The sequence below is a fragment of the Pinus tabuliformis genome, chromosome 1_2 (assembly GCF_031772625.1).
Source record: "Pinus tabuliformis cultivar Carrire ecotype Pingquan chromosome 1_2, CPIR1, whole genome shotgun sequence".
In the NCBI taxonomy this organism is placed as follows: Eukaryota; Viridiplantae; Streptophyta; class Pinopsida; order Pinales; family Pinaceae; genus Pinus; species Pinus tabuliformis.
In genome coordinates this window covers 1,016,504,480-1,016,519,346 of record NC_142298.1, presented here as the reverse complement: position 1 = coordinate 1,016,519,346, position 14,867 = coordinate 1,016,504,480, and positions in this window count along the sequence as shown.

Genomic DNA, 14,867 nt, shown 5'->3' with positions numbered 1-14,867 from the left:
ATAAAACTTTAGGAAAATGGGTTTTTGGGCCAGTTCAGAAGGCATGAAGCTTAGTGATTGGCACAGCAGGGTGACTGACAGGAAGGCAGTGAAAAATTACTGTGTAACAGATGCCCCCTAAAGCATGAAGACCGAGAGAGTGGGAGGGGTGAAATGCTTTACAACACACGCCGAACTGGAACACCACCAGGAAGAACCGAAATATCTCTGATAATCAAGTACATGCAGTCTAGGCATGGGCGCAGCCATCCAAAAAGACATGCGAAAAGGTCCGTGGAATGGACGCAGCCACCTAGCTAAAGAGACCATAATAATGATAAGGTATGGTCGCAGCCATCCATGAAGACTCAGGTATGGGCGCATCCATCCATCAATGAGTCATGTAATGATCATCCACAAAATCGCAACCTGGACCATAACAGACAGGGATCTAGGGTCTTGTGCTCCGTCCAGATCCGAACAAACTACAAGTTCAAGCATGTGAATATATGGGTTGAAGTCGAACATGCATGAACATCGTCTGATTACCAGTCAATGATGAAAACTGTTAACAGACGCGAGAGGCACCACCAATAATGACAATGGCCCTCAAGGTACTATAGGTACAATCCGCGGCATGTGAATCAATGAGCTGGTGTCGAACACCCACAGAATCATTTGATCGGAGGCCAATCATGTAAACCTCGCGTCGAACACGAAGAACCTGCCATTGAGGCATGCAGGCTCTAAGGCACCTGAAGGGAGTCTCTAAGTCACCTTCCCGGATAATGAGCTGAAGTCGACAGGAAGTGACCTTGATCGAAGGTGGGCCATAATGTTTCCCACATCATCGACGCGAGACAGAGGAAAAATGATTTGTGTGAGATAGCAGATGAGGTTGTATTATTGCAGAGGTCAACTTCTCTTGAACATATCGGCGGCACTGTAGCGGGTTTGGCAGTATATGACATCAAATGAGCAAAGGGTATAGTGATGATGGCAATGGGCAGATGAGAGGTCAAATAGGATAACCCAAACCCACGGAGGCCAGTGAAAAACAAGATGAGATGGTCCCACCCAGACACGAAGCAGAAGAGTGCCATGTTCAAGAGCGACATACTGCCGACACGACTATAATTACCGTTCCATTTTCCCCACCATTTCTGGCAGGTACCCCGGTTATTTTTGGATGACAAGCTTGACGAGGATAGCATATGCTTGAAGAATGTCATTTCAACAATGCCCGATGTCATCAAGTGTTTAACGAGTCTGACAAAGGAAAAACTCGGCGTCTTTTCTTGTTTAGAGAGTCTGAAAAGATAGCGGAAAAGGAGACTCCAGGGGGGTCCTTTTTCGTACAGTTGTGTCTCTCGAGCTCGAAAAAGTATAAAACAATGCTCAAAAGAACCGCCCGATCAGTATGATTGAGGAGTACTTTTCGTAAGTAGTGACTTCGACCCGAAAAAGTAAAAAAATGGTCAGAAGCACGTCGTTTTGGAGCCAATAACGAGTTTGAAACGACAAAAACTCGGCAATCTTTTTTAGTTTAAACGGTCGAAAAAAGAGCTTTAAAGGCGACCGCCTCTCAGTCCTTTTAACGAGTCAAGAGGGAACTCGGCAATCTTTTCATGTTTAAACGGTCAGAAAAGAGCTGAAAGCAGACCTCCATTTGTATTCTCTTTAACGAGTCAAAAAGGGAAAAATACTCGGCAATCTTTTCACATTTTACGAGTCAGAAAAGAGCTTAAAGAAGACTCGTCCTAGAGGAACGAGTGGTATAAAGGGTAGCAACTGGTTCCGGTAATGGTGGAACTGTTCAAAACATGTAATGGTTAAGAGGCTGGCTAATAAAACCACTCATCGCTGCGGTTCCTCAGGAAAGGATAAACAACCAAGTGAGAGCATATGATCGGCCAAAGAGATGGTAGCAATGGAATGAAACAACCAAGGCTCATCTAGCAGAATTCAGCGGATAAAAATGGCAATCACGAGATGTAAATCGGGTATGGGTTCATTTTTACACAAGCTTGAACCGTGGAGAACTTTGCTTGGATTCGGTTTCATGTTTACACAAGCTTGAAACGAAAAACTATGCTTGTTATAAGTTCGCATGCCCCCAACATAATAACGCAAATCGAGGTACATGCCCCCCAAGCTTCATTGCATTCAACAAAGTGGATGGAATGAAGGTTCACTCTCGAGATCGATGAAAGATTCGACTTGTATTTTACGAGATCTTAATCAAAAGACTCGATTTGGAAAGGGAGGTGTTTCATTTTTTAATGAGGTTGACACAGTAAAAGAACTATCCCCACAACCCTTGTTTCATTTTTTAAGGAGCTTGACACAAGGTCAGGAACTATGCTCCGAACACAAGCCGTTTCATTATTTTAACGAGGTTGATACATTAGCAAAACTGTCCTCGATACTCCTTGTTTCACTTTTTAGGGAGCTTGACACAAGACCAGGAACTGCGCTCCAACCACCTTGTTTCGTTTTTTAACGAGGTCGCCATAAGACCAAAACTATCCTCGGGACACCTAGTTTCATTTTTTAAGGAGCTTGACATAGGATAAGAACTATGCTCCATCCACCTTGTTTCGTTTTTTAACGAGGTCGCCATAAGACCAAAACTATCCTCGGGACACCTAGTTTCATTTTTTAAGGAGCTTGACACAGGATAAGAACTATGCTCCATCCAGACCTAATTTCATTTTTTAGGGAGCTTGACATAGGAAAGTGAACTATGCTCCGTCCAACTTCATCATAATGAACAGGAAGTCAGGGCTTCCAAGAGTGTCGCTCCCGGTGGGAGGTCAATGTCTCGGAAGTCAGGACCCAATGCCCCCAGGACACTATGCACGACGGCGGCATTGCTGGATATAGGCACGGGAGAGGTGGCCACGTAGTTGATCTGGGGTGAGACAGATGCAACTGGTGGATGAAAGCCAGGAGGGAAGGACGAGTGCGCCGAAGGGGCTTGTGGATGAACGAACGATAATTGATCGAACGTCACGATTCTTCCATCATGTGGAAAACAAACCACACGGAAAAGTGAAGAAACAAGGGCTCCCATGGCATACACATAATCACGACCAAGGAGAAGACTGAAGTCTAAAGAACCTTGGGTACCCGAGACGTCTATATAGACTGTCTTGCCTCCCAAAGTGATAGGAAACTGTGGAAGGATCCCTAATGGTTGACTCGTTCCTCCATCAAAAGCGGTGAGATTCGGGGCGACAGGTACAAGCGATGGGGAACCCAAGGCTTGCCAAGTAGTAACGGGCATGAGACTAACCGATGCACCTTCATCCAAGACAGTGCCGGGCAGCACCATTTGGGCAGCATAGGCGGTGACCCAGAAAGGCACATGGGATGGAAGGGGAGGGGTAGTCAAACGACTCCAATCGAAGGAAATGATCGAACTACTTGGTGGGGGAACCATATGGTTGCCCCCCCCGCTCACAAGGAAACGAATTAGAATTCTCCAGAGAGATTGAGGTGGAAAAACCATTATCAAGCTCAAGAGAATTTGACGAGACGAGAAGAACATGAGAATTTTACTCTTCCGAAATAGAGTGCTCGAGAGGGGGGGAACTCGAATCAACACTCTTTCCGACCAACGGCGGGTCTGGAACAGGCTGGGGACAGCCAGGTTCGGGAAGAGGAGCCTGGACAAGAGAGGAATCTGAAGCAATCTCTTTGTCAACAAGGGTGCGATCTACAGTTGTAGAAAGACGTTGATAACCGACGGGAAATGGATTCGGGGGAGCAGCAAGACTTTCCAACACAGCAGAGGCTTTATCCATGAGTGGACAAAGGTGAAGGGGATGTTTTCCTTCACAAAGTCGACAGGGGATTCGAAGCTTCCCTTTCTCCTTACCATTCCAAACTGATGAGGTAGCATCGCCATGATCATCAGTGGACGATGAAGGGCGGGCTGGATCGTGAGACCAAACTTCTAATACCCTGGGAATGCCAGGACAATCATGAAGCAGATGGTCCTCCCTTCATAATCGACAAGGAAACTTAACCTTCTGCGGAGGAGTAGAAGGTGACCCGACTTCGGGTGTACTGGAGTGGATAGCTGGACTTGAGAGGGGGACTGTGTGTGTAAGCTCTCCCTTATGAGACTTCTTCCTCTTGGTCTTCTTCTTCTTCTCCTTAGCCACCTAGTTACCTACATCGAGAGTTTCACCAGGCGAAGTACAAGAGGAAAACATAGAAGTAGGCGTCGAAGGGGAGAGAGCCACCTTAGGATCAACATGACGTTGTTCAGGTGGAGGGACTGATGGACTAACAGCCGATACGGTAGGGACCAAAGAGGTTGAAAACAACCACACAGGCAACCCGACAGTTAACCCTGGTAGGGACAACGTCGCCATATACAGAGCACCAACATTCCCAAGAGGAGGGAATTGTCCTGGGTTCCCATCAGAGGGGGAACCTGGGTTAGTGAATCCTGGAAAAGTTGCCATACCAAACGAAAAAGAAACCTACACAAGCTAACGCACACAAGGTCTAACCAGGTGATGTTATCGTGGCCGAATAAACTTTAAGACATAAGAACCAAACTTGACCTTTTCATGTTTTAGGAGTCGAGAAAAGGACGAAAAGATGACTCCAGTCTCCTTCGAATGTTTAATGAGCACGAAGTGACAAGACGCTCACAGGCACCTTTTCATTTAGGGTGTCCGAAAAGGATCAAAAGTGACTTCTCTGGAGACTCTAGGTATAAGGTTTACCAAGCGACCCGTAAAACTGCTTATACACCTCAGCAATCGTATGAGAGCCAAGGACTTTCCGTACTGCAGTCAATCTTCCCGAATGCTGTGTTCGGTGCGTTACGGTTCACAAGGCGGCAGACTCGGCTTCCTATGGATCAAGGATAAAAGCCTAGTGGGGTCTCCCTATATACACGACGGTACGTGGGAGCACAGTCCGTGTTAGACCACTATCGAGTCACAGAAGGAGGAATCACCCAACCGTAATGTGAAACAACAGTGACTATGTTTAAAGACACCGGAACACGTCTCTAACCTAGACCTCTAGATATTTGCATTTAGTTCCAATGCGTTTTTAGATTCATTCGGTTCATTTTATAGTTGATCTTGAGATTAAGTTTCGATTTCAGGTCCTATCGTATGTTCTCTCACAATTACCTAGATGCAAACTACATGCCAAAGAGAAATCATTTTGTTCGATGAATTCTAGCTATGGAAGGGTAAAGAGATTTCAATCAAACAAAACGAACACAATCAATCAATCAAACAGCCTAATGCAACTTGAAAGCGAGGAAAGGAAACTTTTTCTTTTGAAAATGCAAATCAATGAAACATTCTTTTCCTTTTCAACTTTTTAAAAGCAAAGCCACTAGTTTGATTTTCTTTCAGTGACACAAAGCATCCAAAATAATTTGGAGGAACTAGAACACCAAGCAAAATGTAATTGCCTAATGAAAGCACACAAAGTTCCCAAAACACCCAACAAAGATTTCCAAATCAATGAGAAGATCAAGTTCCGCACGAGCTACGTGATCTAAGCTCGGCAAGACAAGCAAGGATTGAAACGAGGGGGAAAGTGAGAAATACTCGGAAACACAACCCAAAGCACTTCAACAATCACTGAACGAGTACACAAACGAATCTGAAGTTGGCTGATCAAACAAGAAAGCAAGATCCCTACGGAAGGCTTGACACACACACGGCCACTAGATACCCTAGGGCTAGAGTGCAAAATCAACAGAAAAGGGCAAACACCCGAAGGAAGAGAGTTATAACCAGTCAATTAGAGACTCGAAACCATTCAGCAATCGAAAAAGTGACGGTGTAAACACAAACCAAGCAGCGAAAGCAAAAGGGAAGGTGTTCGCAAAACCAAAAACTAAGCAAAAACGGAACCCTATGGATCCAGACTTCGCAATCAAGGAGTCCAGAGTTCAGACAGTGAAAAGCAAGTCACAGACAGGCGGAGAGAAGAAGGGAAAGTCACAGCAAGAGGTTCAGGAGGCCAATTTGGTCAAAAATGAATTTTACAGGATCAGCGCGGGTAGCCTTCAGCAACTCGGCGCTGACAAGGGGATCCCTGTAGCAACTTTGCGACGTCAGCGCGGAAGAACAGGAATAAAGCGCGCTGTCTCGGAAAAACGAGGTCAGCGCGGAAATAAAACACACAGACGCGATGACAGGAAATACAAAGAAGAGGGGGCGCGATGTCAGCGCGGAAGGACACGTATGAAGCGCGCTGTCTCTGAAAACGAGGTCAGCGCGACTGTTAGACGTACAGGCGCGATGGAAAGAAAACCAAAGAACAGGGTCGCGATGTCAGCGCGACTGTTCGGAATTAAAACGCGCTGAGAGCAAAAACGAGCAAGGCCAAAATAAAAACTTCCCAAACCAAAAGCAAGAGCCTCTTAACAATAAAAATGCTTCCCAGATATACCCAGAAAGTTCATAAGCAAAGAGACAATCCCAAAAACTCGAAAAGAAATCAATCAAAGCCAAGTACAAAAGTGGACTCAAGAGACAAAAAGGCTGATTCCCCAGCGGAGTCGCCAAATTGTTGGAGAGGTAAATCCCCTCTACGGATAGAGGCGATCCCTACTAGCCCAGCGAGGGTCTAGCAACAATCAAACAATGCTGCTATGCATGTTCCTAATTGCAATTAAACAAGAGGTAAAAAGCACCTACTTGGATTCCAACGCTGTTGTTTGACGAAGAGATGTTGCCTTCGCTCCTTCGCTTTGGCTGGTCACAATCCTCCACGATCTTCGCGAATAGATACCTGCACACACGAAGAGGAAACAAACACAAGCGTGAAATCTAGTAAAAGCAACCATACATCGGTCAGAAAAGATGTAATTCACATTTAACCATTGCAAGTACAAATGAGAATGGAACAATAATAACAGTCATCTATTATTAATCAGAATAGAGAAGAGTACAACCAAATGTTATGACGTCGGTAACCTTCTCGGGAGGGGCCAGTCAGCATGTATCTTAAGCATTCACCTTTGAGGATGATTCTCCCAAGACAAACAACTCTCTCTCTCACACAAGCAACACAAAACAACCTTCCCTAAGCAATCAATCACTTCCACACCTAGCACCCAAATACCTATAGTAGCAGCAATCTGAGCACTATAAGCTCTATACAATCCAAGCTATGTCTAACTATCCAAAACTAGCTGCTCATGGTAATGGTGGGAGTTTATATAGGAGAAAGAGCCTCCTAAAAAGGTGGAAGGATGAGCTTATCCTTGAGGGAAGTGGTTGCAAAGGGTCGAACAGTCATGCCATAGAAGGGAGTCGACATTCACAAAGCTAACAACCAAGTCTGGAGTTATCTGGAAGGCTGGTTGTTTGAACAAATTCACCCAAACTGGATCAGCGCGGATTATGAGGAAACTGACGCGATGTTGCCGCGTCTACATAACTAGGACAGTCATGTCAGCGCGGAAGAACACAGGAAAGGCGCGCTGGCGACCAGCGCGGAAAAGTGATGTCCTTCCGAGCTGGCAGCGCGCGGAATACACTATGGAGCGCCAGTCATCGCGGGTATTTTGCAAACAGACGCGCTGATGAATAAAACTTTAGGAAAATGGGTTTTTGGGCCAGTTCAGAAGGCATGAAGCTTAGTGATTGGCACAACAGGGTGACTGACAGGAAGGCAGTGACAAATTACTGTGTAATAGTCATCTCTCGGCCTTTTTTATTCATCAGACCCTATTAGCCTTACACACCGTAGTACTGGCTCACTCGGCTTTCTTAACATAGCATAGCAACCTTTAGCCTTTCTCACAGTCACGCAGATTCTCTTGGGGTCTCTTACCTCTACATAGGCCCACTCAACCTTTCTCTGCAGAACAATCTCACTTTTCCTCACCTAGCAGCACTCCCACTTTCACAGATGTTTTTTCACTTCACTCTATTGTGACGATACTGCTTCTGCCCCCAAATTTCTCATCTGAGCTCGCAGGTTTTGTTCCTCTACTACCCACACATTGATGCTGCCACTCCTGTCCTGTATTCACACAACATGAGTGTATCTTGGGATGGATTTTCCATTATGTTGTTTCATCTGACTTGGTATCTTCCATAAAATTAAACATTTGAATGGCCACTATACTATTTTCTCGATACTGAGAATTAATTATTAGTCCACCTCTACATTCCAACCAAAAACAATCCTCTCTATGAACAAATCTCCTATCACTGAGGATCTCTATGCTTACTCATGGTTTTTGTACAACTTGGATGTACTTCAAGATGGCTTCTCTATGCACTATTTTCCTCGTTACCTTGTCTCAACATTTTTACAGATCCATCTGACCCCATAAACGAACTTCATTAATCTGCATTTGTTCATCGGTTGCTAACCCATCCATCTCTTTAACTCACTAAGACATGCATTAGAGCACAAAGATGACTTGTCTCACCTCAAGCTAGACCCAACACACTTTTCTAAAAACTGAGGTGCTTGCTTCCTTGACCCAATGATCTTTGATAGTTTCCATTAATTCTAAGATCAACTCATTTTCATAATTGTGGTCCTTGTTGATGATTCATCCATCTTCCATACTCCTTTACACTATCAGATTGTAGCCACAACATATTGTAACTCATACAAGAGTGATGTTATGATATGTCTTAGTTCTGATACACTTAGCCCCTTGGGACTTAGCTCCTTTAGCATTTTCACATCATAGGACTGAGACCTCTGACCACCAGTATAGCCCTTGGGTACTGTAATATTGGGGCCACTATATCTCATAAATTTTATTCAACTGATGTTATGAGGTCATGCGGTTTTGAGTTACTTTCGCTTGGCACTTTCCTGGTTTTCCTCCATGGGACCGAGTGTTGTAATAATTAGCTTATAGTTTAAGTGCTAAGGCCTTATGTTCTTGTCGGGGGCTAATCTTCCTTTGTTAACTACTCTGGGCCCTTGATTCTTTACATTCCCATGACCAAGATCCAACCCAATATTGGAAGCCCCCTCCATCTTATCTTTTCAATAACCATTTGTTCTAGAGTTCTAATTTCTTAATCCTTCGATATGCCAAGCTTCGATATGATGTCATCACTCCACATGGAATATTTATAGCGATGACATTTGTCACCTTGATCTGGCACACTAGGGCACCTAATATCGTTGAATCATCCTACCACATGTCCAATCATATTGCAACATCATGCTGATGTCAGATAACATTGTGGCTTATCGAAACAAATCTCATGCTACCACGTGTCCTGCTGGGAGGAGAGAGAAGAGGGCCTGTCAACCCTAGGATTTGCAAAAAAATCCTTTGTTAATCTTCGTTGTCATTAATTAGCACTTTTAATACTACCGAAACTTCATAGTGCACCATAGTTGAGAAGTTCTGATATCCGAATGTCACGGTCCTCCGATATTCTGATGCGTCAATACACTGACCTTCGATATTTCAATCCCCTATGACACGATCCTCCAATATTCCGATGCATTGATGACTAGTGTCCAGATCACCGAAATTTTTATGCACCACTATCGGTCCTATGATATTCCGATGTGTCGATGACTGGTGTCCAGATCGTTAATATTTCAATGCACTAATATCACAAACCTCCAATTTGTTGATATGTCGATAGGATGTCCTCCAACATTTTGATCCCTGATGACTGGTATCAAGATCTCCAAAATGACGATGTGCCAATATTTTTAACCTATGATATGTCGATATTCCTTCCTTCCTAAGGATTCACAACCCTGAACTTTGGCAGACCATATTTTTTAATCCAGGAATCCATTTCTAAACTTCTGCATATTGTAGGAAAATCTCTTCCAGAGAAATTTGTATTGGATAGGGTCTAATGTAGGCTTTGAGTCCTTCTACTGCTTAGAAGATGACTGCAAACTTTTCTACTCATGGACTCCTTGGATAGTTTAACTCATAACCACCATGGGGATCATTTTATGGATTCTTCAGCAAGCCTGGTACTATGTGTTGGGTGTGGAGCCTGATTATCTTTTGTATTCAAAGGTATCACCGCATTAGACCCTAGTTCATAATGGGGTGGCAACGCCACTCGTAAAATATTCACTACATGGGGGTCCAAGGGCGGGTGGTTGCGACGTTAGGAAGCCCCCCCCCCCACCACTAGGGGGGATAAGGGGCAGCGCCCCTGAAACTAAAAATAGATGTAAAATTTCTTTGTAAAATGTTGTAATTTCATAGTCAATCTGGGTCGTTCATTAGGCGGAGATCTAATGGTAGATGTTATGTTTAATTTAGGGTTTTGTGCCCTAGAATTCAACCCCTCACTATATATGAGGGAATTGTATTCTGTCTATGTAGATATGTATTCTGAGTGAGGAAGAGATAGGAGATTGAGAGCGAAGAGGGAACTACAGTGGATCTGATGTAGGTTGTATCTCTTCAGTTTGCTGGATAATATAAAAGGAAGGACTGGTTGTTTCTTCGTGGACGTAGCCCAAACTGGGTGAACCACGTATATCTGTGTCTCTCTTGTTTTATGCATTTTCTATGTTTATATTTCTACAATATGTTATGTGTTCCATTTCTTTGTCATATATAATTTTGTAACAACTGGTATCAGAGCTGAAGGTCTATTTGGTTCATGGTTCGAGTGGGAGCAATGGCAGAAGATGGTAGGTTTAGGATTGAAAAATTTAACGACCAAAACAACTAGTTGTGGAAATTACAGATGGAAGATTATCTGTATCAAATATATCTGTACCAACCATTGAGCGGAAAGGGAAAGAGGCCGACAAGTATGACATACACAGAATGGGATATTCTCGACATAAAGGCACTTGGAACAATACGGTTGTGCCTAGCGGCGTCGATAGCGTTTAATATTTCAAAGGAAATGACAACAGAGAGTTTAATGTTTACATTAGCCATACTATATGAAAAACCCTCGGCCTCAAATAAGGTATTTCTTATGAAGAATTTATTTAATATGAAAATTTTAGAAGGTGGATATATTGCTGATCATTTAAATTAATTTAATACAGTTACCAGTCAGTTAAGTTCTGTAGGGGTAACTTTTGATGATGAAGTTAGGGCTCTGTTATTTCTATGTTCATTTCCAGAAAGTTGGAATGGTTTAGTTATGGCCATTAGTAGTTCTGTCTCTAGATCTAGTACTTTAAAGTTTGATGATGTTTTCAGTGCAATCCTTAGCGAGGAAATGCGATGCAAAAGCTCCAGTCAGACATCAGGTAATGCTTTAACAACAGAGATTAAGGGAAGAAAAATGGAAAGAGGAAAGAGCCCTAGATATCGTAGTAAATCAATAAAAGGAAGATCCAAGTCCAGATCGGGGATAGTGTGCTAGAAATGCGAGAAGAAAGGACACCTGAAGAAATATTGCAAGTCTCGAAATGGAAAAGAAGGAGACGCACAACAAGAAAATAATCATGAAGCAAATGTAACAGGTGATGTGTTGCAAGATTCTTTGATTCTTTCTTTATAAAGTATTATTGATGCCTGGGTGGTCAATTTAGGGGGCCTCATTCCATGCCACATCTGATAGGAAACATTTTCATAATTATTTTCAAGGAGATTTTGGACAGGTTCATTGGGTGATGATAAACCCTGTAAAATCATTAGAATGGGTACAGTTTTCATAAAATAGAAGAATGGAAATCAATGGCTATTGAAGGAGGTAAGGCATGTTCTAGATCTGAAGAAAAATATTATTTCAACAAGGCAGTTGGGAGGTGAAGGCTATGTGAATACTTGTACAGATAAAACCTGGAAGGTCACTAAAGGATCCCTGGTAATAGCAAAAGGAGAAAAGGTTGGTACATTGTATTTATGCAATTGTATTTCTAATTATGTTAATGCATGAACCTCTACAGGAGAAGATACAGAATTGTGGCATCATACGCTCGGGCACATGAGTGAGAAGGGGATGTAGATTCTTCACTCAAGAAATTTGTTGCCAGGTTTGAAGAACATTGATTTAAAATTCTGTGAGAATTGTGTTTATGGAAAACAAAAGAGAGTCAGATTCCTCAGAGTCAAGAAAGAAAAGAAGAGCGAAAAATTAGAGCTTGTGCATATAGATGTATGGGGACCTGCTCAGGTATCATCTCTTGGTGGCTGTCATTATTATGTTACTTTTATTGACGATGAAACCAAAAAAACCTGGATTTATTGTATTCAAAATAAATCTGATGTATTTGATACTTTCTGTTAACACCCAGGTTGTTCCCTATGACTCCCAAGGGAATACGGCCGGGGTAACCACTAACCAATCTTTGGATCACTGTTTCTAGCCAAACTGTGATCAGAGAGGGCTCTCTCTTTATGATTTGTAACTGTTTATGATAGGGTTTTAGGCTAGCTATTATGCACTGGTTTTGTTTATGCTTTGGTTGATGAAACTCCTTTTAGATTTTAGTGATGTAGTTTTCAGAGAGGTTGAGTACCATTGGGCAATGGAGTCTGTGGCTATATGTGTTTGAAATTTTGAGATGAAAGATGGAACTTACAGGGCCATTTGAGTGTTTAATAGAACAGATTTTTGATTAAATGACTGGAAACAGGTAACACAAACAGTGAAAGCATTTAAGAATTTTCACTTATTGTCTATATATTTCCAACAAACAACTTTAAGAGGAGAAAGACGGAGGTCTCAGGGGCAAAAATTGAATCCCTGAGAATGCCTGTCACAGTAAAAGACACAGTTTTGAAATGCAGCAATTAAGAATTACAATTCTGTCACTGTATCTGAGGAAAACATGTATAATAGCTCAGTTTGAGTCCAGGGTAAACATGGTTAAATCCTGGAACTATCCTTTCACCTTGCTATCAAGTGTAAAACATTTGAACAACAAAAGAGAACAAAAGACTCGAAAACATATAACAAAGAGATTTGAGAATACTTATTGTTTTATGCAACACCCTGGAATCCTGTAACATTCATCTTTCACCACAATACATCAAAGAACACCAAGCCTTGGAAATTCCATTATTCCTTTGTATTACTTCTCTGAAAATATTACAACGAGCGAGAGCTCTTCAAAAGAAAATTGCAACAACCCCTTCAACTGCTGTGAAGGGTCAATATATACTTGCGGTGATTTACAAAATATCTGAGTTCTGAGTTATCTCAGATTTTACATTCTTACCAACTACTTAAGATATTATGATCAAAATTTAATGCAGCATTGATTACAGAGTACATGCATTTTAATGCTCTGTCAGAAGATATTTTAGCCTTTGGAGACAGCTAAGTCGGTCGAGATATTCTGAATAAATGCTGGAAGATCTGTCTTTAAGGCTTTGTACGCTGTATCCTGGACTTGTCACCTGTGATTGTGACTGTTGCTTGTGGTGAGTCAATGGTCCTGCTGAGTTGGCTCAGCCTCTGCCTCTTCTCTGTAGATATCTTTCTTCAAAATTGTGCCTGCGCATGTATGCTCATTTGCCTGGAGAATTGGCGCTACTGATTCTGGCCTGACAAAACTGTCTGTGTCAAATTTCTCCAGGCATCCTGTGTGGGCAGTTGGTGTGCTAAGATTGCCCCTAGAGTTTCATCTGCTTCTGTGAATTTGAAGAAGTTAGGTGGTGTATCAAACAGATGGTCAACTTCATTCATGAGGAAAAACAGGTTCTCCACTCTGTCATACATACTCTGCCCGGTGGCTGGCCCTGGTTCTGCTGAAGTGCTGGGCGGTTGTGCAATCTCTGCTACTGCCTGGGCATCAATTCTCTTATTGTAATTGTCCAGGGTGAGCAGTCTTCCTACACTGCTTAAAATGCTGGGGAGGCCTCTGTTTTGTAGTGCCACGAACTTTTCCAGGAATCTGTTGATTTCAGTTTGCATATCCTGTGTCCTCCTCTCCAGTGTTCCAACCAGGTTCCTCAATGTTATGACTCTCTTGGCTACAGCAATTGTTTCTGTCCTGTTGGTGATTCCCATGACAGCTAATTGAGAGCTAGTCTTATAGTTCAGAGTATTGATTATCCTAGTAGCAGCTTCTGGCATGTGTCCAAGGCTTGCCCTGGCCCTCTGTATTTCTCTGTTTGCTTTAGTGATGAGCACCATTTGCTCATCCATGGTCTCAATATATTGCCACTGGTTGGCGATGGACCGCCCAATGTTGCTCCATAGCACTGCTTTCATTTCAGCTGTCACCTTTTCTAGTGCAAGCTCTTTCTCTAGTTCAGCAATTCTCCTCTTAAGAGCTTTTACCTCTCTCTCCTTGGCTGCTTCATTCTGTTTGCTCTTGTCAAACTTTTCATTTACCTTGGTCAAGGTTTTCTTAAGTTCATCCAGCTCTTTCATTTGAGATTCCATAGCTTGGATCTCAGCTTGCAGCTTTTGCATGTCTAAACTAGTAGCCTGTTCTGATGTTGTAGATGTTGTTGCTGTGGATGGCGCTGTAGTTGGTGTTGTAGCTTCTGTTTGCTGAGGAGGAGGAGTGGTCTTTGGAGGGATTTCCTCAAGATTTATTATCACAGGAGGAGGCTGGGAGGGTTGGCCCCCTTCTCTTTGCTTCAGTGTTTCTTGTAGTGCTGCCTTTGCAGCTTCAGTTTGTCCTAGCTGGTCTTGAGTCCTAACCAGCTCTTTGTATAGGGATACCAGCAGATCTGTAGCATCCTTCTCTTGCCTTTGCTGGGCAACTTCATCTGTTTGTGGATGGATGGTGGCCGGGAGTTTGATTTTCTTTCTTAGGGCTGCCATGTCTGCATCCCTTATCTTCAGAAGTTCTTGGATGCCTTTGACATCTTTAGGATCATGCCCTATCTCTATAATTACCTCTTCCAAGGACTTGATCCTATTGTCCTTGGCTTGTGATGATGCTCTTTCTAACTCCAGCTGAGAAGCTGTGTTATCCAGGCTGCTCTTTAGTTTATAATTCTCCAATGT